A 23,069-nucleotide genomic window follows, 5' to 3' on the forward strand; every position below is an offset into this window, starting at 1 on the left:
ATTTCCTGCTCTGCCAACCTCTCTACTGTCTTCATCAAGCCACAACTAAAATGGAGGCCCTGCATTGATGTTTTAATAGTGAATGTTGGATTTGAACATTTGTTCCACAGTTAAAATTAATTTTCATGTATCAGTTCTAGGGGTAGATTTATTAAGCAGCGGATGCTGCTTTCTACCCCCCAAAGTTTCCGGCTTGCTCCTTAACTTGTCCTCCACCTTTAATGTGGCAGAATGCAATCATCCCAAAACAATACGATCGGGATGATTGACACCCCCTGCTATCGGCCAATAGGCCGTGAATGTGCAGGGGGCGGCATTGCACAAACATTTCACCAGAAATGCTTGTGCAATGTTAAATGCCGACAGCGTATGCTGTCAGCATTTAGCGATACTGGGCGGTCATGATTCGCTTCAGCAAATAAAATGTGAAACATTATAAAATGTGAAATATTTATAGTAAATACATTGGTAAAATCTTTATTAATAATGAATATTGCACAAATTTGTTTTATCATGTTTTTATCTACTTAAAGGGACATGAAACTCAAAAGATTTCTTTCATGATTCAGATTGAGAATACAATTTTAAACAACTTTCTAATTTACTTCTATTATCTAATCTGTTTTATTCTCTTGGTATGCTTTGTTGAATGAGCAGCCGTGCACTACTGGTTTCTAACTGAACACATGGATGAGCCAATGACAATCAGTTTATATATGCAGCCACCAATCAACAGCTAGAAGCTAGGTTCTCTGCTGCACATGGACTTGCCTAGATAAACATTTCAACAAAGGATAACAAGAGAAAGAAGCAAATTAAATAATAGAAGTAAATTAGAAAGTTGAAATTGTATTCTCTATCTGAATCATGAAAGAATTTTTTTGGGTTTCATGTCCCTTTAATGGCAAAGGGCTTTAATACACTTATATATATGTTTTATCCTCTGGTGTTCTCTCCTTTCCTATCTAACTCTCTCTTGGTATGTGAATAGAGTCCCTGTTCTTCTGCAAATTATTCACTGCATTTTGGTGTTTTCTCTTCTCCTATGTAACTATTTTACAGTCTGTTTATTTTAACTTATCTCTCCATGACCTGACCAGTTTCCAATTAGCCTTTTAAATTGTCTTTGACTTAGCAATCAATTAATTTAGTGGATCCAGCTGACTGCCCTTCCTATATATTTAACACTAGCTTGGGCTGTGCATTGCCTGGGCAGTGTGCATTGTCACAATAGCAGATTTCTGAAGTGAACATTTTAAGTGAGAGATTAAGATAAGAATTATACAATAATTCAACAAAGATTGGAGAAGGGACAAGAGACTAGGCAAGTACACTTGTAATATTGTGTTTTATGTTTTTCACTGTTTCCCTTTTTGCAAAATGTTCCATATCATTATGTTCCTCTTCGCTACCTCTTGTCTGTTTAACAAACTATACCTTTCATTTACTCCTTTTCCATCACCACCTACTACATTCATCAGCCCATCTCTTTTATCATCACCTTGCTTCTGCACTCATGAACTTCATATATTACTAAACTCTCTCTCCCCCCCCGCTCCACATTCCAAAGACACTTTCAATACTGCAAATCTGTATCACATTTTATGCCACTCTCCCTCTTACTCATACTAACTGTTGGTGATATATCCCCCAATCCTGGTCCCCCACAACTTCCTAAACTCACCCACCCATGTATGCCTTGCCTTTAACCTAAACACCAAAACTTTGGAAACCTTATCCATGTTCCTCTTGTAACTAAAACAAACACCCCCTTCACTTGTTCACTATGGAACTCTCGCTCTGTGTGCAACAAACTCACTTCTATCCATGACCTCTTTATATTCCACTGCCTCAACCTGCTGGCTGTCACAGAAACCTGGCTCTCTCCTTCAGACACAGCTTCCCCTGCTGCATTGTCACATGGGGTCTACAATTCAGCCACACCCCGAGGCCTGGAAACAGGCAAGGAGGTGGTGTAGGTATTTTACTTTCCGTTTGTTGCACCTTTCAACAAATACAACCCATTTCTTCACTCACATTCTCTTCCTTCGGAACCCAAATGATTCACTTATTCTATTCTCTCAGCTATCGATGCACTCTCTCAAACTTCACAAATTCCCTATTTCCTCTTTCTAACCATCTTCTCCTCACTTGTAATATTGCAGCACTTACTACCGCCCTCCCTCTTTCTAGCCCTCACATCAAAGCCCACAGTAGCATTAAGTCACTTGATCTGCAACATCTTTCAAACTATCTCAAACCTCTGCTCTCTTCCATCTCCTCCTTTTCCTGCCCTGACCAATCAAACTATCACTATAATTCCACTCTTACAGCGGTCCTTGACAATTTGGCACCTCCTACCATAGCCAAAAAGTCACATACTCATCCTCAACCATGGCATACTCTTCTGGCGCGCTACCTATGTAGATGTTCCTGCAGTGCTGAGGAACATTGGAGACAATCCAGTTGTTTAGCTGATTTTTTTCATTACAAGTTAATCTTAAACTCCTACTATTCTGCCCTTAACTTCTCCAAGCAGGACTACTTCTCTACTGTTATCTCTACACTTTCTTCAAACCCAAAACATTTGTTCTCCACTTTTAACACCCTTCTCTGCCTACCCCCACTTCTCTCTCAGCTCAAGATTTTGCCAACCACTTCAACAACAAAATAGATTCCATCAGAAACAAAATCAATACCAGTCTCCAACCCCCTCAACCAATCACCGATGTCCAAAACCCGCAAAGCCACAGACTCAGCTTTTTTGCTCCCATCGCTGAATGCGGAGAGCAATACGCTCTCCGTATTCAGCAATGCACCAGCAGCTCTTGTGAGCTGCTGGTGCAATGCCGCCCCCTGCCAATTGGCCACCAGCAGGGGGAATCAATCAACCCGATCGTACTCGATTGGGTTGAATTCCGGCAATTCAGAGCAGGCGGACAGGTTTATGGAGCAGCGGTCTTTAGATCGCTGCTTCATAACTGCTGTTTCTGGTAAATCTGAAGACTCACCAGAAACATGGGCTGTCAAGCTCCATTCGGATCTTGATAGATAGGCCCCAGAGCCTCTAGTGGAACAACTTCAATATCATTAAAGCTTGAAAATGTTATCCTGAGTGCCTGCTTTGGAGTTTTAACTAATGATGATGTGGCTGTCCCTCAGAGACCCTGTACGTGGAATATATATATATATATATATATATATATATGCAGTCATTGCCAAAAATATTGGCACCCCTGCATTTCTGTCAGGTAATGCACCACATCGCCCAAAAAATTGTTGCAATTACAAATGTTTCTTTTGTTTGTATTGGTATGAAACAAAAAAAGTGGAGAAAAAAGCCAAATCTGACACATTCCACGCAAAACTGAACTGGACAAAATGATTGTCACCCTCAATTTAATATTTGGTAGCACACCAATATAATAATATTGGAAAAAATAACTGAAATCAATCACTTTCTGTAACCATCAATGAGTTTCTTACACCTCTCTACTGGAATTGTGGACCACTCGTCTTTCGCCAACTGCTCCTGCTGTAAGACCCATGACCTCTGACAGAGACCCAACTTTCTGACACTCGGCCCTACATTGCACTACATAATTATTTGGTAGTCTTCAGATTTCATAATGCCATGCACACAGTCAAGACATCCAGTGCCTGAAGCAGCAAAGCAACCTGTTAGACTAAAAAGAAAAGGTCTGGGAGGCATTCCGCCCAACAGGGCTATGCAGGGATTTGAACCTGTGCTTTCTACCCTATTTGCTTATGTATTGAGCCACAGTCAGTTCTAGCAGTATGGGAACTATAATGCAATATCATGCAGCTTAAAAGAACAGCCTAAAGAGTATTTGTCTTTTAATTACACCTGTGCAAATCACAGGTGCTCTCAATTTTGGATTTATTTAGAGCCAACCCTGTGCCAAGCCTACCTATTTAAGGCTTTCTGTAAGGCTGCACAGGGTCTTCACATTGATTCCGTTTTGTTACAAGCCAGAACAGTATACCTGCCTTGGCTGGACCCTGGTTTCCTGCCTTATCCAGTTTCCTGGACTTCAGAAAGACTTTACTTTTAAATCTGCATCTCTGTTTACAAATTTATTTTCTGCCTTATCCGGATTCCTAGACTTCAGTTCCTACCTGGAGAAAGACTTTACTTTTGAATCTGCATCTCTGTTTACAAGTTTGTTCCCTACCACTCCTGACTCCTGGCATTTGTTCAATACATACCTGAGTAGTACGTACTTAATTTATCTGCAAATATCCATTCATCTGAAGAATTTTGTTATTTAAATAAATATGTTTCTTTTCAATCTACATGGCTTCTACTAATATTCATTTAAAGGAACTGTTCCAGGCACTCACAAAATATCTTGAGGCAGAATGTGACACAACCCCAAAACATCAGTGAACCTCCACCGTGTTACACTGTAGGGACTGTATTCTTTTCATTAAAAGCCTCATTTCATTTTCTGAAAACAGTAGAATAATGGGCTTTACCAAGAAGCTGTAATTTTGTTTAATCTGTCCACAGCACATTCTCCCAAAAGGATTTTGGTTTCCTCTGGTGAGTTTTGGCAAACTCTAATCTGGCTTTTTTATGTTTCTGTGTCAGCAGTGGGGTCCTCCTGGGTCTCCTACCATAGCGTCCCTTTTCAGATGGCGATGTATAGTGCAAGCTGACACATTTGTACCCTTGCCTGAAGGTCAGCTTGAATTTGTAAATTGATTGATCAAGGTTCTTTATCCATCATTCAAACAATCCTTTGTTGCAATCTTTGATACATTTTTCTCTTTCGTCCACGTCCAGGGAGATTAGCTACAGTGCCATGGGCTCTAAACTTCTTGACAATGTTGCGCACAGTGGACACAGGGACATTAAGATCTCTGGAGATGGACTTGTAACCTTGAGATTGTCCATGCTTTTCCACAATGTTTGTTCTCAAATCCTCAGACAATTCTTTTCTGCTCTTTCTCTTCTACATGCTCAGTGTGGCACACAGAGACACAAAACAGAAAGGTTGAGTCAAATTTCACCAGTTTAACTGGCTGTCAGTGTGATTTCTATACTGTCAGCACCTGTTAATTGATACAGGTGAGTTTAATTCCAAATTACTGGAGCATCACATCCTTGGAATGCAATTATTTCTTACAATTTTGAGAAGGTGCCAATAATTTTGTCCAGTCCATTTTTGAAATTTTGCGTGGAATGTGTCAGATTTGGCTTTTTTTCTCTCCACTTTTTTGTATCATACCAATACAAACAAAATAAATAAACATGAGAATGTCTAAACATTTGTTTTTGTGTTGCAGAGTTCCCCAGTGCATTCGTTTTTGCTCAGAATGTAACAAACTGTTAATTTGGCCACTCCTAGGGCTCCATGTACTAAAGCGTCAATTTGCTCACCTAAAATGTGTCTGTTTGACTCGCTAGAACTCACAGGTAGCAAGACACTGCCCGCTCGCCATATGTACTAAAAAACAGCTTAAAAATTGTCGTGTCTAATCCGCATCAAGCTCAGGCGAATGATTCATACACCTGACGCCTCGCTATTAGCGAATGTACTATTATTTTCTTACAACTTGCCAGTTATGTTTGTCCCACGTGACTGTAAGGTGTCAGAAACGTCACATTTATCACAGGAAGTTATTTCAGCACTATATAAAGTCCACTTTTTTTCAGACAGAAAATTTACTGATCCTGAAGCATTTCAAGCTTATATATTTAGTTATAATAAATTAAGTATGGCAACTTCAGGATCCGATTCGCAGACAAACAAATCCAAGAATCCACACTTCTCACACCAGCAGAACCTGGTTCTTGTTGATATGGTACTGGACTCTTATGACTATTTATTTGGTTGTTGTGCAAGGCGAACTTCCAGTCACTGCAAAAAGAGTATCTGGACTCGTATCAGTGATGCTGTCAGTGCTCAGGGCCCCAGGAAAAAGGACGTTGACCAGATAAAGAAATGGTACAACGACATTAAAAGGTTTGCCAAAGCAAAATTGGCAAAAGAAAAAAATTCTTACTTGCTACCGGAAGTGGACCAGCTTATGTTGCAGATCTAACCGATTACGAGCAAAGACTGGTGCAGCGTTTAGGCCCAGAAGTTATAGTCAGTGATAGCAACCTAAGAGGTATTAAATTTAAAAAATCTAATTTCTTAAATTTTAATTATTTTAATAGAATGTTAATCCTATTATAATTATATAATACAGTAGGTGTAGCCAATGTATTATTAGTTTTAAAAAAATGAAGATCCATGTTACTTTGCTTTAATTTTGATAATTTAACATATAGGCCTATCCTGCCCATATTTTATGATGCATTTTCTATTGTATTTGACTGATATTAAAAAGTGTCAATTGTCATCCTTACTTTATAGAAAGTACCTCTATCCACTTGGCACACTTTAATTTCTTAATTATTAATTTTTTAGTATTATTGCCAGACACAAATATAAAATAATGGGCTTTTTTTCATTTGAACCATTTTTTTGTCCCATAAATTTAATGATCACATTATTATCAGTCACACATGACCAACCATTTTTGTTAAATATTTGCTTTTGTTACTTTGTACATGGAGCACATATCAACATGTTCAATAATGTCCTCATTCAAATTGTTTTTTTAATTCTTATAAACTATTTAAAAGTCACAATATTCAATTCTTTAATCTATATATATATATTTTTTTATTTTTTTTTTCAATATAGCTTTTCCAGCATGTAGGCCCCATATTGATCCACGAATATGATGGATTTTCATGATTGTGCATAATTAACCTTTTTTGAATGACATATAAATATATTCAAAAAGCTCTTAAAGGGACAGTATAAAATTGATTAATTGTGTTTTATAATACAAATGTAAAAATAAAAAAAATCTTTTTAATACATCTTAAAAAAATTACAATTTTTATTGATTACAATTTTAGATTTATTTTCAATTTCGAATGTTATTATATTTTATAACCTTTTTGGTTCATATGCTAATTTATTTTGGCTTTAAGGAATCCAAAAAAGAACAAATGTTATTTTATTTTTTTTTAAATTATATTCATAGTTCATGTGATTCATATAGATAACAATCTTCTCATGAAAGTGGATTTACAGAGGATTAAGCACTGGTTGTCTACAATGCAATAAAGAACTGTCTAGTCTATAGGGGCTTGGATCAAAGACTACCACTTATATCATTGAATCTTTGTTTAAAAAAAAAGGGTGTAGATTGTCTTTTACAAGTGTTATCTAATTAGCATATGGTCAGACCCCTCTTTAACTTTAACTTAATCCTAATAAGGGAAGAAATAAAAATATGTCTAAAAAAGTCATTGCAATTGTTTACACTATGGCATCCTTGATTTTAAGATTGATTTTTAAAATTGTATTTAAACTCTTTTTTAAAAACAATAATAAAGTATTTTCCAAAATGCTTATCTGTAAAACATGAGATACCATTGTCAACATTTCTAAGAATGGATATATGAAAATGAAAGCCTTTGGATTCATGGCTTATACAAAATTAAATCCTTTTTTTTGTTTGCCTACATTAAATGAAGAGTAATCTTCCTTTTTTTTTCTTCAGCTTAAATACACGTGCATGATCTAAATGTTATTTATATGAAAGACATGAAATCATACCCTCTTGTGTTGATAAAATGTCATAATGCATTTTAATTATAGGCGGTCTTCAAGGTCCAGAAAATTAAACAGGTGAACCTCGAAGTTCTAGCTTCTAAATAAGAATACCAATGGATAACAATGCTAAATCTTTCTTCTAAGTATATAGTATAGTTTTTTTATAATTAAATGCCCTTTTTCAACCATGAAATATTTGTGGGTGCTAGGCTGTCCCTTCAAATATCATTGGCAAATAATTAACATGTTTTTTTCTAGTGTATTGTTCTTGTACTTCTCGAAAAATGAATTATATATATATATATATTTATATTAATCTTTTAACAGCTCGACCACAATCGGTGATGTCTAGTAGTGGTGATGGGGAAGCTGCATACAGTGTATCAACATTTGCAGCAAACTCGATGCCAAGTGGTGCTGTTCTACATGGACAATTGATTCGCAGCACCTCAACACCTAGCCACACCTATCAGCTGATACCCTCCCCGATATAAGGACCAGCACTCTGGAAACAAGTGTTGGCAGAGGTACAGGTAAGAAACTTCATTATTAAAAAATTTCAAAAGAAAAAAGAAATAATTTATGAGATTTAAATATCAAATTTGTACTTTGATAACTCGAGACCAAAAATTTATTATAAGACTGTATATATATCCGTATATATATATATATATATATATATATATATACCTTTGTTTAGTTAGCAGGCATAAATAACACATTCCATTCGCTTTCTAAGCATATCTAGATGTCAAAGATATCCGTGTGATATTCTCCTGCAAAACACTGCTAAGGGTGTTTCAATTATATATATAAAAAAAAATAGTATTTAGTTATTATTATTTTTTTATTTATATATGATAGAGATAATATATGCTTTGTTTTAAAAAAAATCAATTGAATTGGACAATAAACCAAAAATGTATTAATTTGTGAATATGATAGAGCATGAAATTGTAATAAACTTTCGAATTTACTTCTATTATTAATTTTTATTTGTTATATTGCTATCTTTATTTTAAAAGCTTGAATGTGATGCAATGCTAGCTTATAGGGTGGAAAATGTAAGGTTCAAATAAGCAAGCACTATCCATGGTGCTGTACCAAATATCTTCCGGCTTTTGACCTCTACATTCCTGCCTTTTCAATAAAAATAGCAATAGAAATATGAAAAATTGATAATCGGTGGAAATTAGAAAGTTTCTTTAAATTGCATTCTCTATCAGAATCATTAAAGATTTAAAAATTGGGTTTATTGTCCCTTTAATGTTGATCATACTTAATACACTATATATGTGTATATTTAAATAAATAATGTAAACAAATATGTTTTTATTCTGTTATTCACAGCTGATCTTCGACAGTTGTTTAGGAGCATGACTGCAAGTCAACCACGGTTCTTTGATGGTGAGTACGTCTACTTCAAATAAATATGAATAATATGCACAGAGAAACCATAATTATCGTTGACAGTGACATATAATAATTTTGGATATAGACAAACTTTCATACAATGTTATTTAATTACTATACCAGCATATTAATATTGCAGTGTTTCACAATTATCCCATTATTTTTAGTTTGTGAATTGTCAATTTCTAACTCCACCCATGCCAAAAACTTGATGTCTGCATTTATATACATAAGTAATATGGTTGTTGAACGAGTGATATCTGATACTGATATCTGTAACTAATGAAATAATTATATCACCAACAATGAAACATATTAAAAAGATCTTTTAATGTTGGATGAATAACTAGATATACATGTTCATATGTATATAAAGAAATATATATCTATATACATATTTTTATGTATATAGAATATAAAGATTATTTAAAAAGTTATGTTTTAACATTATTAAATATTGGAAAGAGTTGTTCTCTATTAGTAACCAAATTAATTTTACCCTTTTGTGAATAATATTTTTTTTGTTTTAATTTTATAATTACAATTTTTTTTTAAATTTCACAGATTTGGAAGAATCATTGAGGGAAATTATATTAAATATGGTCCCTGTACAACTTGAAATTCCCTCAATAGAGGAACCTCAAAACAGGGATCGTGGAAGTGAGACACCTGATTATTTGGATGATATGGTGGATGCACAACCACAGGAAATCCATAAACCTGTTCAAATAGAATCTCCAGTTGAGGAAACTGCACAGCCAGCTCCACAACCAGAACAAGTTTGCCCAGTGGTACCTGGCACTACATCACTAGATGGACAGATTGAAGATGTGTGTCTCAATGAAATGATCTCACTCGCTAGACAATATAGGGTGGATCATAGAGAGTTACAAAATGTAATAATTACACACATGGACAGAAGTTCCTCATTAGCTGAAAGACAATTACAACTAGACAGAGAGAGGTTTGAGTGGCAGAGGTGAATGGATGAAGAAAGCAATGAGCAGATCAATTGTTCTTTACGCCTCTCAGAACATACATTCAATGCTCTTCTGTCCATTATCAGAGAAAGAGAGGGACCTTCTGACCCCAAGAGGTCGAGACATGACTGATCGTTTGTTTGAATTTTTTTTTAGTATTTATACAGATTATTTTTTTTATTTGGTGTTTTTAATTGTTATTCACAAATGTTATTGTTGAAAGTGCACTTTATTTGCAGTTGTCTATTTAACTTATACATTAATCGTGGTTTTTAAGTTCATTTTTTTTATTTTTGCGATTTTAAACATTTATTTGCAAAAATTTAAATAAAAAAAATTATATTAACTTTCAAAAAACAAAATGAAACTCTTTTTTAGTTTGCATTGAAATTTTTATTTATTTATTTTAAAAAATATTCTTTGTAATTTTTATTCAAATGACTATTAACAAATTTGGGTTTAGAAAAGAAAATTATATTTCAGTTTTAAAAGTCAAACCTTTAATCAACATATAAAATATCCCCATTTTTTTTGAAGATAATACTTTTCAATGGCATATTTTTTGTACAGAATATCAACTTGTTCCATCAACATTCCCATTGTGGCCCTCATTCTTGCCATTTTAATTTTGAAATTATCCTCAAGAAAAGTTTGTGTGCTCTCATCTTGTTTTTCCTCTAAACATTTCAGACATAGAAATAATTTAGAAAAAAAAACATAATTTATGTAAGAACTTACCTGATAAATTCATTTCTTTCATATTAGCAAGAGTCCATGAGCTAGTGACGTATGGGATATACATTCCTACCAGGAGGGGCAAAGTTTCCCAAACCTCAAAATGCCTATAAATACACCCCTCACCACACCCACAATTCAGTTTAACGAATAGCCAAGAAGTGGGGTGATAAAAAAGTGCGAAAGCATATAAAATAAGGAATTGGAATAATTGTGCTTTATACAAAAATCATAACCACCACAAAAAAAGGGCGGGCCTCATGGACTCTTGCTAATATGAAAGAAATGAATTTATCAGGTAAGTTCTTACATAAATTATGTTTTCTTTCATGTAATTAGCAAGAGTCCATGAGCTAGTGACGTATGGGATAATGATTACCCAAGATGTGGATCTTTCCACGCAAGAGTCACTAGAGAGGGAGGGATAAAATAAAGACAGCCAATTCCTGCTGAAAATAATCCACACCCAAAATAAAGTTTAAAGAAAAACATAAGCAGAAGATTCAAACTGAAACCGCTGCCTGAAGTACTTTTCTACCAAAAACTGCTTCAGAAGAAGAAAATACATCAAAATGGTAGAATTTAGTAAAAGTATGCAAAGAGGACCAAGTTGCTGCTTTGCAAATCTGATCAATCGAAGCTTCATTCCTAAACGCCCAGGAAGTAGAAACTGACCTAGTAGAATGAGCTGTGATCCTCTGAGGCGGAGTTTTACCCGACTCAACATAGGCAAGATGAATTAAAGATTTCAACCAAGATGCCAAAGAAATGGCAGAAACTTTCTGGCCTTTTCTAGAACCGGAAAAGATAACAAATAAACTAGAAGTCTTTCGGAAAGACTTAGTAGCTTCAACATAATATTTCAAAGCTCTAACAACATCCAAAGAACGCAACGATTTCTCCTTAGAATTCTTAGGATTAGGACATAATGAAGGAACCACAATTTCTCTACTAATGTTGTTGGAATTCACAACTTTAGGTAAAAATTCAAAAGAATTTCACAACACCGCCTTATCCTGATGAAAAATCAGAAAAGGAGACTCACAAGAAAGAGCAGATAATTCAGAAACTCTTCTGGCAGAAGAGATTGCCAAAAGGAACAAAACTTTCCAAGAAAGTAATTTAATGTCCAATGAATGCATAGGTTCAAACGGAGGAGCTTGAAGAGCCCCCAGAACCAAATTCAAACTCCAAGGAGGAGAAATTGACTTAATGACAGGTTTTATACGAACCAAAGCTTGTACAAAACAATGAATATCAGGAAGAATAGCAATCTTTCTGTGAAAAAGTACAGAAAGAGCAGAGATTTGACCTTTCAAGGAACTTGCGGACAAACCCTTATCTAAACCATCCTGAAGAAACTGTAAAATTCTCGGTATTCTAAAAGAATGCCAAGAAAAATGATGAGAAAGACACCAAGAAATATAGGTCTTCCAGACTCTATAATATATCTCTCTAGATACAGATTTACGCGCCTGTAACATAGTATTAATCACAGAGTCAGAGAAACCTCTTTGACCAAGAATCAAGCGTTCAATCTCCATACTTTTAAATTTAAGGATTTCAGATCCTGATGGAAAAAAGGACCTTGCGACAGAAGGTCTGGTCTTAACGGAAGAGTCCACGGTTGGCAAGAGGCCATCCGGACAAGATCCGCATACCAAAACCTGTGAGGCCATGCCGGAGCTACCAGCAGAACAAACGAGCATTCCTTCAGAATCTTGGAGATTACTCTTGGAAGAAGAACTAGAGGCGGAAAGATATAGGCAGGATGATACTTCCAAGGAAGTGATAATGCATCCACTGCCTCCGCCTGAGGATCCCGGGATCTGGACAGATACCTGGGAAGTTTCTTGTTTAGATGAGACGCCATCAGATCTATTTCTGGAAGTTCCCACATTTGAACAATCTGAAGAAATACCTCTGGGTGAAGAGACCATTCGCCCGGATGCAACGTTTGGCGACTGAGATAATCCGCTTCCCAATTGTCTATACCTGGGATGTGAACCGCAGAGATTAGACAGGAGCTGGATTCCGCCCAAACCAGAATTCAAGATACTTCTTTCATAGCCAGAGGACTGTGAGTCCCTCCTTGATGATTGATGTATGCCACAGTTGTGACATTGTCTGTCTGAAAACAAATGAACGATTCTCTCTTCAGAAGAGGCCAAAACTGAAGAGCTCTGAAAATTGCACGGAGTTCCAAAATATTGATCGGTAATCTCACCTCCTGAGATTCCCAAACTCCTTGTGCTATCAGAGATCCCCACACTGCTCCCCAACCTGTGAGACTTGCATCTGTTGAAATTACAGTCCAGGTCGGAAGCACAAAAGAAGCCCCCTGAATTAAACGATGGTGATCTGTCCACCACGTTAGAGAGTGTCGTACAATCGGTTTTAAAGATATTAATTGAGATATCTTTGTGTAATCCTTGCACCATTGATTCAGCATACAGAGCTGAAGAGGTCGCATGTGAAAACGAGCAAAGGGGATCGCGTCCGATGCAGCAGTCATAAGACCTAGAATTTCCATGCATAAGGCTACCGAAGGGAATGATTGTGACTGAAGATTTCGACAAGCTGAAATCAATTTTAGACGTCTCTTGTCTGTTAAAGACAGAGTCATGGACACTGAATCTATCTGGAAACCCAGAAAGGTTACCCTTGTCTGAGGAATCAATGAACTTTTTGGTAAATTGATCCTCCAACCATGATCTTGAAGAAACAACACAAGTCGATTCGTATGAGATTCTGCTAAATGTAAAGACTGAGCAAGTACCAAGATATCGTCCAAATAAGGAAATACCACAATACCCTGTTCTCTGATTACAGACAGAAGGGCACCGAGAACCTTTGTAAAAATTCTTGGAGCTGTAGCTAGGCCAAACGGCAGAGCCACAAACTGGTAATGCCTGTCCAGAAAAGAGAATCTCAGGAACTGATAATGATCTGGATGAATCGGAATATGCAGATATGCATCCTGTAAATCTATTGTGGACATATAATGCCCTTGCTGAACAAAAGGCAAGATAGTCCTTACAGTTACCATTTTGAACGTTGGTATCCTTACATAACGATTCAATATTTTTAGATCCAGAACTGGTCTGAAGGAATTCTCCTTCTTTGGTACAATGAAGAGATTTGAATAAAACCCCATCCCCTGTTCTGAAACTGGAACTGGCATAATTACTGCAGCCAACTCTAGATCTGAAACACAATTCAGAAATGCTTGAGCTTTCACTGGATTTACTGGGACACGGGAAAGAAAAAATCTCTTTGCAGGAGGTCTCATCTTGAAACCAATTCTGTACCCTTCTGAAACAATGTTCTGAATCCAAAGATTGTGAACAGAATTGATCCAAATTTCTTTGAAAAAACGTAACCTGCCCCCTACCAGCTGAGCTGGAATGAGGGCCGCACCTTCATGTGGACTTAGAAGCAGGCTTTGCCTTTCTAGAAGGCTTGGATTTATTCCAGACTGGAGATGGTTTCCAAACTGAAACTGCTCCTGAGGATGAAGGATCAGGCTTTTGTTCTTTGTTGAAACGAAAGGAACGAAAACGATTATTAGCCCTGTTTTTACCCTTAGATTTTTTATCCTGTGGTAAAAAAGTTCCTTTCCCACCAGTAACAGTTGAGATAATAGAATCCAACTGAGAACCAAATAATTTGTTACCCTGGAAAGAAATGGAAAGTAGAGTTGATTTAGAAGCCATATCAGCATTCCAAGTCTTAAGCCATAAAGCTCTTCTAGCTAAAATAGCTAGAGACATAAACCTGATATCAACTCTGATAATATCAAAAATGGCATCACAGATAAAATTATTAGCATGCTGAAGAAGAATAATAATATTATGAGAATCATGATCCGTTACTTGTTGCGCTAAAGTTTCCAACCAAAAAGTTGAAGCTGCAGCAACATCAGCCAATGATATAGCAGGTCTAAGAAGATTACCTGAACACAGATAAGCTTTTCTTAGAAAGGATTCAATTTTCCTATCTAAAGGATCCTTAAACGAAGTACCATCTGACGTAGGAATAGTAGTACGTTTAGCAAGGGTAGAAATAGCCCCATCAACTCTAGGGATTTTGTCCCAAAATTCTAATCTGTCAGACGGCACAGGATATAATTGCTTAAAACGTTTAGAAGGAGTAAATGAATTACCCAATTTATCCCATTCTTTAGAAATTACTTCAGAAATAGCATTAGGAACAGGAAAAACTTCTGGAATAACCACAGGAGATTTAAATACCTTATCTAAACGTTTAGAATTAGTATCAAGAGGACCAGAATCCTCTATTTCTAAAGCAATTAGTACTTCTTTAAGTAAAGAACGAATAAATTCCATTTTAAATAAATATGAAGATTTATCAGCATCAATCTCTGAGACAGAATCCTCTGAACCAGAAGAGTCATCAGAATCAGAATGATGATGTTCATTTAAAAATTCATCTGTAGGGAGAGAATTTTTAAAAGATTTTTTATGTTTTCTAGAAGGAGAAATAACAGACATAGCCGTCTTGATGGATTCAGAAACAAAATCTCTTATGTTATCAGGAACATTCTGCACCTTAGATGTTGAAGGAACTGCAACAGGCAATGGTACATTACTAAAGGAAATATTATCTGCATTAACAAGTTTGTCATGACAATTAATACAAACAACAGCCGGAGGAATAGCTACCAAAAGTTTACAGCAGATACACTTAGCTTTGGTAGTTCCAGCACTAGACAGCGATTTTCCTGAAGTATCTTCTGACTCAGATGCAACGTGAGACATCTTGCAATATGTAAGAGAAAAAACAACATATAAAGCAAAATTGATCAAATTCCTTAAATGACAGTTTCAGGAATGGGAAAAAATGCCATAGAACAAGCTTCTAGCAACCAGAAGCAATGAAAAATGAGACTTAAATAATGTGGAGACAAAAGCGACGCCCATATTTTTTAGCGCCAAATAAGACGCCCACATTATTTGGCGCCTAAATGCTTTTGGCGCCAAAAATGACGCCACATCCGGAACGCCGACATTTTTGGCGCAAAAGAACGTCAAAAAATGACGCAACTTCCGGCGACATGTATGACGCCGGAAACGGAAAAGATTTTTTGCGCCAAAAAAGTCCGCGCCAAGAATGACGCAATAAAATGAAGCATTTTCAGCCCCCGCGAGCCTAACAGCCCACAGGGAAAAAAGAGTCAAATTTTTAAGGTAAGAAAAAATGTTTGATTCAAATGCATTATCCCAAATATGAAACTGACTGTCTGAAAATAAGGAATGTTGAACATTCTGAGTCAAGGCAAATAAATGTTTGAATACATATATTTAGAACTTTATAAACAAAGTGCCCAACCATAGCTTAGAGTGTCACAGAAAATAAGATTTACTTACCCCAGGACACTCATCTACATGTTTGTAGAAAGCCAAACCAGTACTGAAACGAGAATCAGCAGAGGTAATGGTATATAAATAAGAGTATATCGTCGATCTGAAAAGGGAGGTAAGAGATGAATCTCTACGACCGATAACAGAGAACCTATGAAATAGACCCCGTAGAAGGAGATCACTGCATTCAAATAGGCAATACTCTCCTCACATCCCTCTGACATTCACTGCACGCTGAGAGGAAAACCGGGCTCCAACTTGCTGCGGAGCGCATATCAACGTAGAATCTAGCACAAACTTACTTCACCACCTCCATAGGAGGCAAAGTTTGTAAAACTGAATTGTGGGTGTGGTGAGGGGTGTATTTATAGGCATTTTGAGGTTTGGGAAACTTTGCCCCTCCTGGTAGGAATGTATATCCCATACGTCACTAGCTCATGGACTCTTGCTAATTACATGAAAGAAATTGAAATTACATTTAAATAGTAATCAAATTACAGAAAGGAACACTATATATACATTATATAGATATATCTTTATATACCTTCTTCTGTTTCATGTATGATATCCATATTAAGTTCAGTCTGCACAATTTTATCCTCTAATATGCAAAGATTATTTGAACCAGAGGCTATAGAAACATTAAATATTAAATAAAAAATTGATCAATAATTGCTTTGAAATTATTTAGATTTTTGACAATGGGAAAGAAAAAATATACCTTTGTCTATCATATCTTTGATTGGATGAACCATATTTTGTTCCGTCATATAAATGTTAGTTGATTCTATGCCATCCAATTGTATTTCAACTTGTACACTTTTGTCATATAATTGACATTTTACTACTTTGGTTTCTCTTAAAAACCACAATCAAAATAATCAATATATAATACCTTTGTTTACATTTTCTATATTTCTATTTTCCTCTCTTCCATACATAGAATAGTCATCAGTTGGACTTGGGTCATCTTCATCAAGATCAAAGTAATAATGTTTTCCCTTTGTAACCGAAGGATCCTCCTCATATGAACATTCCAGAATATTTACATGCGCATTATATTATTAAATAGAACATTGACAATTTCAAAAACTTTTTTTTCAATTCTTTCGATTCAGACATTTATTTATGACATCATAATCCTTGTTAGACATTTCTTGTACTAGTAATTTACCTTTTTGAGTGTTGTCAGACCAATTTTTCACTCCTCCTCTTCTTTTTGAAGATATTAGTCTGTCCATCAGTCTCAAAGGAAGGGGTGGTGAAGATAGCCTACTATTTATAGTTTCTATCCTGAGTTCTCTTAAATATTGTGGAATCTTTTTTGACTTTGTTCTTTTCATATCTATTTGTTAAAAGGTTTTTTATTTTTAATATTTTATAGACTAGTACATGTTATTTACTAATCCGTTAATAGAAGTTGAATGTTTGCTAACCCTTTAACTTTTTATTATTTTGTGCTTGCTTACTAACATTCAGCTAGATTACGAGTTTTGAGCGCTATAGGGAAATTAACAAGCGCCACAAAAGCTGCGTTAATTCACCTCCCTATAGCGCTGCTATTACAAGTTTAGAAAAACCTGGCTTGTGCGGGTGATATGGTGGCATTGAGCTCCATACCTTACCCAGATACAAGCGCTGCTTTGACGTGCTCGTGCACAATTTCCCCATAGACATCAATGGGGAGAGCTGGCAAAAAAAAAAGCCTAACACCTGCGATCGCAGGAAAAAAAAAGCTCTGCAACGCAGCCCCATTGATGTCTATGGGGAAAGAAAAAAGTTATGCCTAAACCTAACACCCTAACATAAACCCCACATCTAAACACCCCTAATCTGCTGCCCCCGACATCGCTGCAACCTACATATTATTATTATTATGTTATTAAGCCCTAAACTGCTGCCCCTAACATCGCCGCCAATGAAATACACTTATTAACCCCTAATCTACTGCCCCTAACATCGCTGCCACCTACAGTACAGTTATTAACCCCTAATCTGCTGCCCCTAACATTGCCGCCACCTACATTATAGTCATTAACCCCTAATCTGCCTCCCCCAATGTCGCCGCCACTATACTAAAGTTATTAACCCCTAAACCTCTGGCCTCCAACATCACTTACACTAAATATATTAACCCCTAAACCTAACCCTATCCCTAATGTAACCCTAAGCATAACCCTAACGTAACCCTAAGCCTGTCTAACTCTAACCAACCTAAATGAAATATAATTAAAATAAATCTAAATTAAACTTACAATTATTAACTAAATAATACCTATTTAAAACTAAATACTTACCTGTAAAATAAAACCTAGCTTGTAGCTAGCTTAGGTTTTACTTTTATTTCACAGGTAAGTTTATATTTATTTTAACTAGGTAGACTAGTTAGTAAATAGTTATTAACTATTTACTAACTACCTAGCTAAAATAAATACAACGTGACCTGTAAAATAAAACCTAACCTGCCCTAAAACCTAACATTACAATAAAATAAAATAAATTAATAAAATACAATTATCTAAATTTCAAAAAAATAAACACTAAATTACACAAAATAAAAAACTAAATTATCAAAAATAAAAAAGAATTACACCTAATCTAATAGCCCTATCAAAATAAAAAAGCCCCCACCCCAAAAAAAAATAAAAAAACCATAGCCTACACTAAACTACCAATTGCCCTTAAAAGGACATCAGCTCTTTTACCTGTTAAAAAAATACAAACAACCCCCAAACAGTAAAACCTACCACCCACACAACCAAACCCTCCAAATAAAAATCTAAATAAACCTAAGCTAAACGTTGCCCTGAAAAGGGCATACGGATGGGCATTGCCCTTACAATGGCATATAGCTCTTTTACATTGCCCAAAGTCCCTAATATAAAAATAAACCCACCCAATAAACTCTTAAAAAAACCTAACACTAACCCCCACGACAATCCACTTACAGTTTTCAAAGACCGGACATCCATCCTCATCCAGGAGGCAGAAGTCTTCATCCAAGTGGGCAGAAGTCCTCATCGAAGCTGGCAGAAGTCTTCATCCAAGTAGGCAAAAGTCTTCAGACGACATCTTCTATCTTCATCCATCCGGCATGGAGTGGGTCCATCTTCAAGACATCCGGCGCGGAACATCCTCTTCTTACGATGGTCGCTGCAGAATGAAGTTTCCCTTTAAGTGACGTCATCCAAGATGGCATCCCTTACATTCCGATTGGCTGAATTCTATCAGCCAATAGGAACTAAATGGGAAAAAATCCTATTGGCTGTTGCAATCAGCCAATAGGATTGAGCTTTCATCATATTGGCTGATCCAATTGAGCTTGCATTAAAATGTAACTATTATTTATTTTGTAGCTAGCTTAGGTTTTTTGTTACAGGTAAGTATGTATTTAGTTTTAAATAGGAATTATTTAGGTAATAATTGTAAGTTTTATTTAGATTTATTTTAATTATATTTAAGTTAGGGGGTGTTAGGCTTAGGGTTATGTTAGGGTTAGGTTTAGGGGTTAATATATTTATGTAGTGATGTGGAAGGCCAAAGGTTTAGGGGTTAATAGTTTATTTTAGTATATTTTGTTGTGGGGGGCTTGCGGTTTAGTGGTTAATAGGTTTATTATAGCGGCGGTGTTGGCGGATGGCAGATTAGGGGTTAATAATATTTAAATAGTGTTTGCGATGTGGGAGGATGGCGGTTTAGGGGTTAATAGGTTTATTATAGTGGCGACGATGTCGGGGAGCGGCGGAAGAGGGGTTAATACACTTTTTAAGTGGTGGAGATGTCCGGAGCGGCAGATTAGGGGTTAATAATTTTATTTTAGTGTTTGCGATGAGGGAGGGCCTCGGTTTAGGGGTTAATAGGTAGTTTATGGGTGTTAGTGTACTTTTTAACACTTAAGTTATGAGTTTCATGCTACAGATTTGTAACATTTATTATTATTATTATTCTTTATTTATAAAGCGCCAACAGGTTCCGCAGCGCTGCCCATGGGTACAAGGATAAAAGTACAACGGAGAAACAATACAATAAGAGACAACATTTTACAGACAGATACAGGGGGAATTGAGGGCCTTATTCCCGTGGGAATTTACAATCTAGATGGCTAGGAGAGTGGGAAACAGGAGGTGGGGACTGCAAAGGTGGGAATGATATTAGTGGGGAGATGAGGGCAACTGTTGGGTTAGTGAAGTTCATTTGTTAATGAGTCGGGTGATAAGCTTCCCTGAACAAAAAGGTCTTTAGGGAACGTTTAAAGGAGGAGAGGTTAGGGGAGATTCTGACGGCTTGAGGAAGTGCGTTCTAGAGGGTTAGAGATGCACGAGAGAAGTCCTGTAATCAAGCATGAGAGGAGGTGATGGTAGAGGGTGCAAGGAGCAGGTCATTGTTGAATCTTAGGGGGCGGGCTGGAGTATATTTGCTGATGAGTGAGGACAGGTAGGGTGGGGCAGCATTGGTGAGGGCTTTGTAGGTGAGAATTTTGAATTTAATTCTGCTGTGAATGGGGAGCCAGTGAAGGGACTCACAGAAAGGTGCAGCAGAAATGGAGCATCGAGAGAGGTGGATTAGCCTGGCGGATGCATTTAGGATGGATTGAAGGGGAGAGAGGCGGGAGAGAGGGAGGCCAGTTAGCAAGTTATTGCAGTAGTCAAGTCGGGAAATTACCAGGGAGTGAATAAGCAGTTTAGTAGTTTTGTCACTCAGAAATGGACAAATTTTGGAGATATTGCATAGGTGGTTGCGGCAGGATAAAGAGAGCAGTTGGATGTGGGGAATGAAGGACAGATTTGAGTCAAGTGTGACTCTGAGGCAGCAGACTTGGGGTGATAGGGAGATAGTGGTGCCGCCAACAGTGATGGAAAAATTAGAAACTGTAGTAGAGTTAGAGGGGGGATTAGAAGTAGTTTGGTCTTAGCCAGGCGAGAAGCCTGATGAAACAGACAGCAGTCTTAATTATTGTTTATTCCATTTTAGTGTCATTTGTTTGACATTCTGCATTTTATTATACCATTAAATTGTGGTTTTATAACTCTTTGTTGAGAGTCTGAGCTTAATCGGTCCATCTAGGACATTGGAGAGACCAGCAATCTTGTTGTTCCAGTGAGCTGGGACACTGTGAGTTCCCAGTCTGCCTCTATTAGCACAACTGAGTGCTGCCATATTTGTATCTATTTGGCTTTCACATTACTTAATTTGCTCCAACTGTATTACACTAGGAGGCACCTTTGTCTCTGTGATTCCTTTTCACAGTGAAAGTTTGTATCCAGACCATATATGTGACAAAGAGCTGACTCCAGAGTTTGGGTGTAATATCGACATCATCTGTATCACACAGGAGGATTACCTTACATCAAATAGACTGTGTTTCTTCGGGATATCCCTGAGGATTGAGTCCTATACAGCTAAGATCCAACAGGACTTTGTTTTTATTATACTTTTATTTTTATACTATTATTTGTATATATTTGGATATATATTGTGATCTTGGTTATTGTTCAATCCATTGTGCTCATAAATATCATTATTACCTTATCTGGGTTATTATCAGTATAGGCCCTAGCCCCTAAGTGCATTAGTGCTTAATTTATTTACACACAATGCTTTAATTTGTGGGCTACACCATAGATTACATCATCCCTTTGCTTTTGTCTTTGCGCCTCCTAGAGTTACCATCCAGTTTTGTGTAATAGGTTTATCGGTCTTGGCCATGTTTATTTTTAGGTGGTGAGAGGCCATCCAGGAGGAAATGCCAGATAAGCAGTCGCTGATGTGAGAATTGACAGAAGGAGAAAGTGCAGGGGTGGAAAGGTAGATCTGGGTGTCATCAGCATAGAGGTGGTAGTTGAAGCCATAGCTGTTGATAAGTTTACCCAGTGAAGAAGTATAAATAGAGAAGAGTAGAGGACCCAGGACAGAGCCTTGAGGTACTCCAACAGACAGAGGCAATGGAAAGGAGGAGACACCAGCAAAAGAGACGGAGAAGGATCTGTTAGAGAGATAAGAGTGAATCCATGGAAGAAGGACTTTTTTAAAAGTGCGGTACTGATGTTACGTGACGGCCAAAAAGGTGTGCGGTACACCTATTCTGACAAGACTTGTAATAGCGGCGTTAGGGAAAAAGCAGCGTTATCTAGCTGATTGTTACTAAATATTTGCAAGTTTTAATATTAATTTAATTTGTTCCCAATTTTTAATACTGGACTCATCAATGTTTCAATACTGGAAAAAAACTAATACATGGCGCAGTTATTGATATGACTAAAAAGATCAATTAATAGTTATACTTCGAGTATCGAATTATTATATTTTTGCTCCCTCCGCCTAAAATCGCTATACTTGCATAGGCATTGACGTCTGGTCCTTTTTATCTTTGATACTCTGTACATCCTTCTTAATATTTCATATATAATATGATCCCGACTGTCCTGCTTTACCAATCTAACTCCTCCCAAACGATGAGTAAAATAGCGTTCCATAGCATATACCAGGATGACAATTTCTCCTGCAGTAAAAGGCTCCTGTAGGGACATCTTTGTATCGGACGTCACAACTATAATTGTTAATCAAATTGACGCGTGACTATTTAGATTATATCATGATAATTGAGTCGGTTTTTTTTAAAATTGAAAATAAACATTATTTATAAGTCAACTAACCCTTACTAACAACAATTTTATCTTACATTTATTGTTTACATACTAGTATTTATTCACTATTTTTTTAACATAAATGGGTTAAGAATCTGGGATCTCAATTTGTTTAAAAACTACATTTCCCATGATACTTTACCATCTTTAAGATGCTTAAGCATCATGGGAAATTGATTTCGAAAACATCTGTAGAGCCAAAGTTGTCGACCACACCTAACTCTCAGCTAGATTACGAGTTGTGCGTTATGACTCAAATATCATCGT

The sequence above is a fragment of the Bombina bombina genome, chromosome 5, assembly GCF_027579735.1.
Source record: "Bombina bombina isolate aBomBom1 chromosome 5, aBomBom1.pri, whole genome shotgun sequence".
In the NCBI taxonomy this organism is placed as follows: Eukaryota; Metazoa; Chordata; class Amphibia; order Anura; family Bombinatoridae; genus Bombina; species Bombina bombina.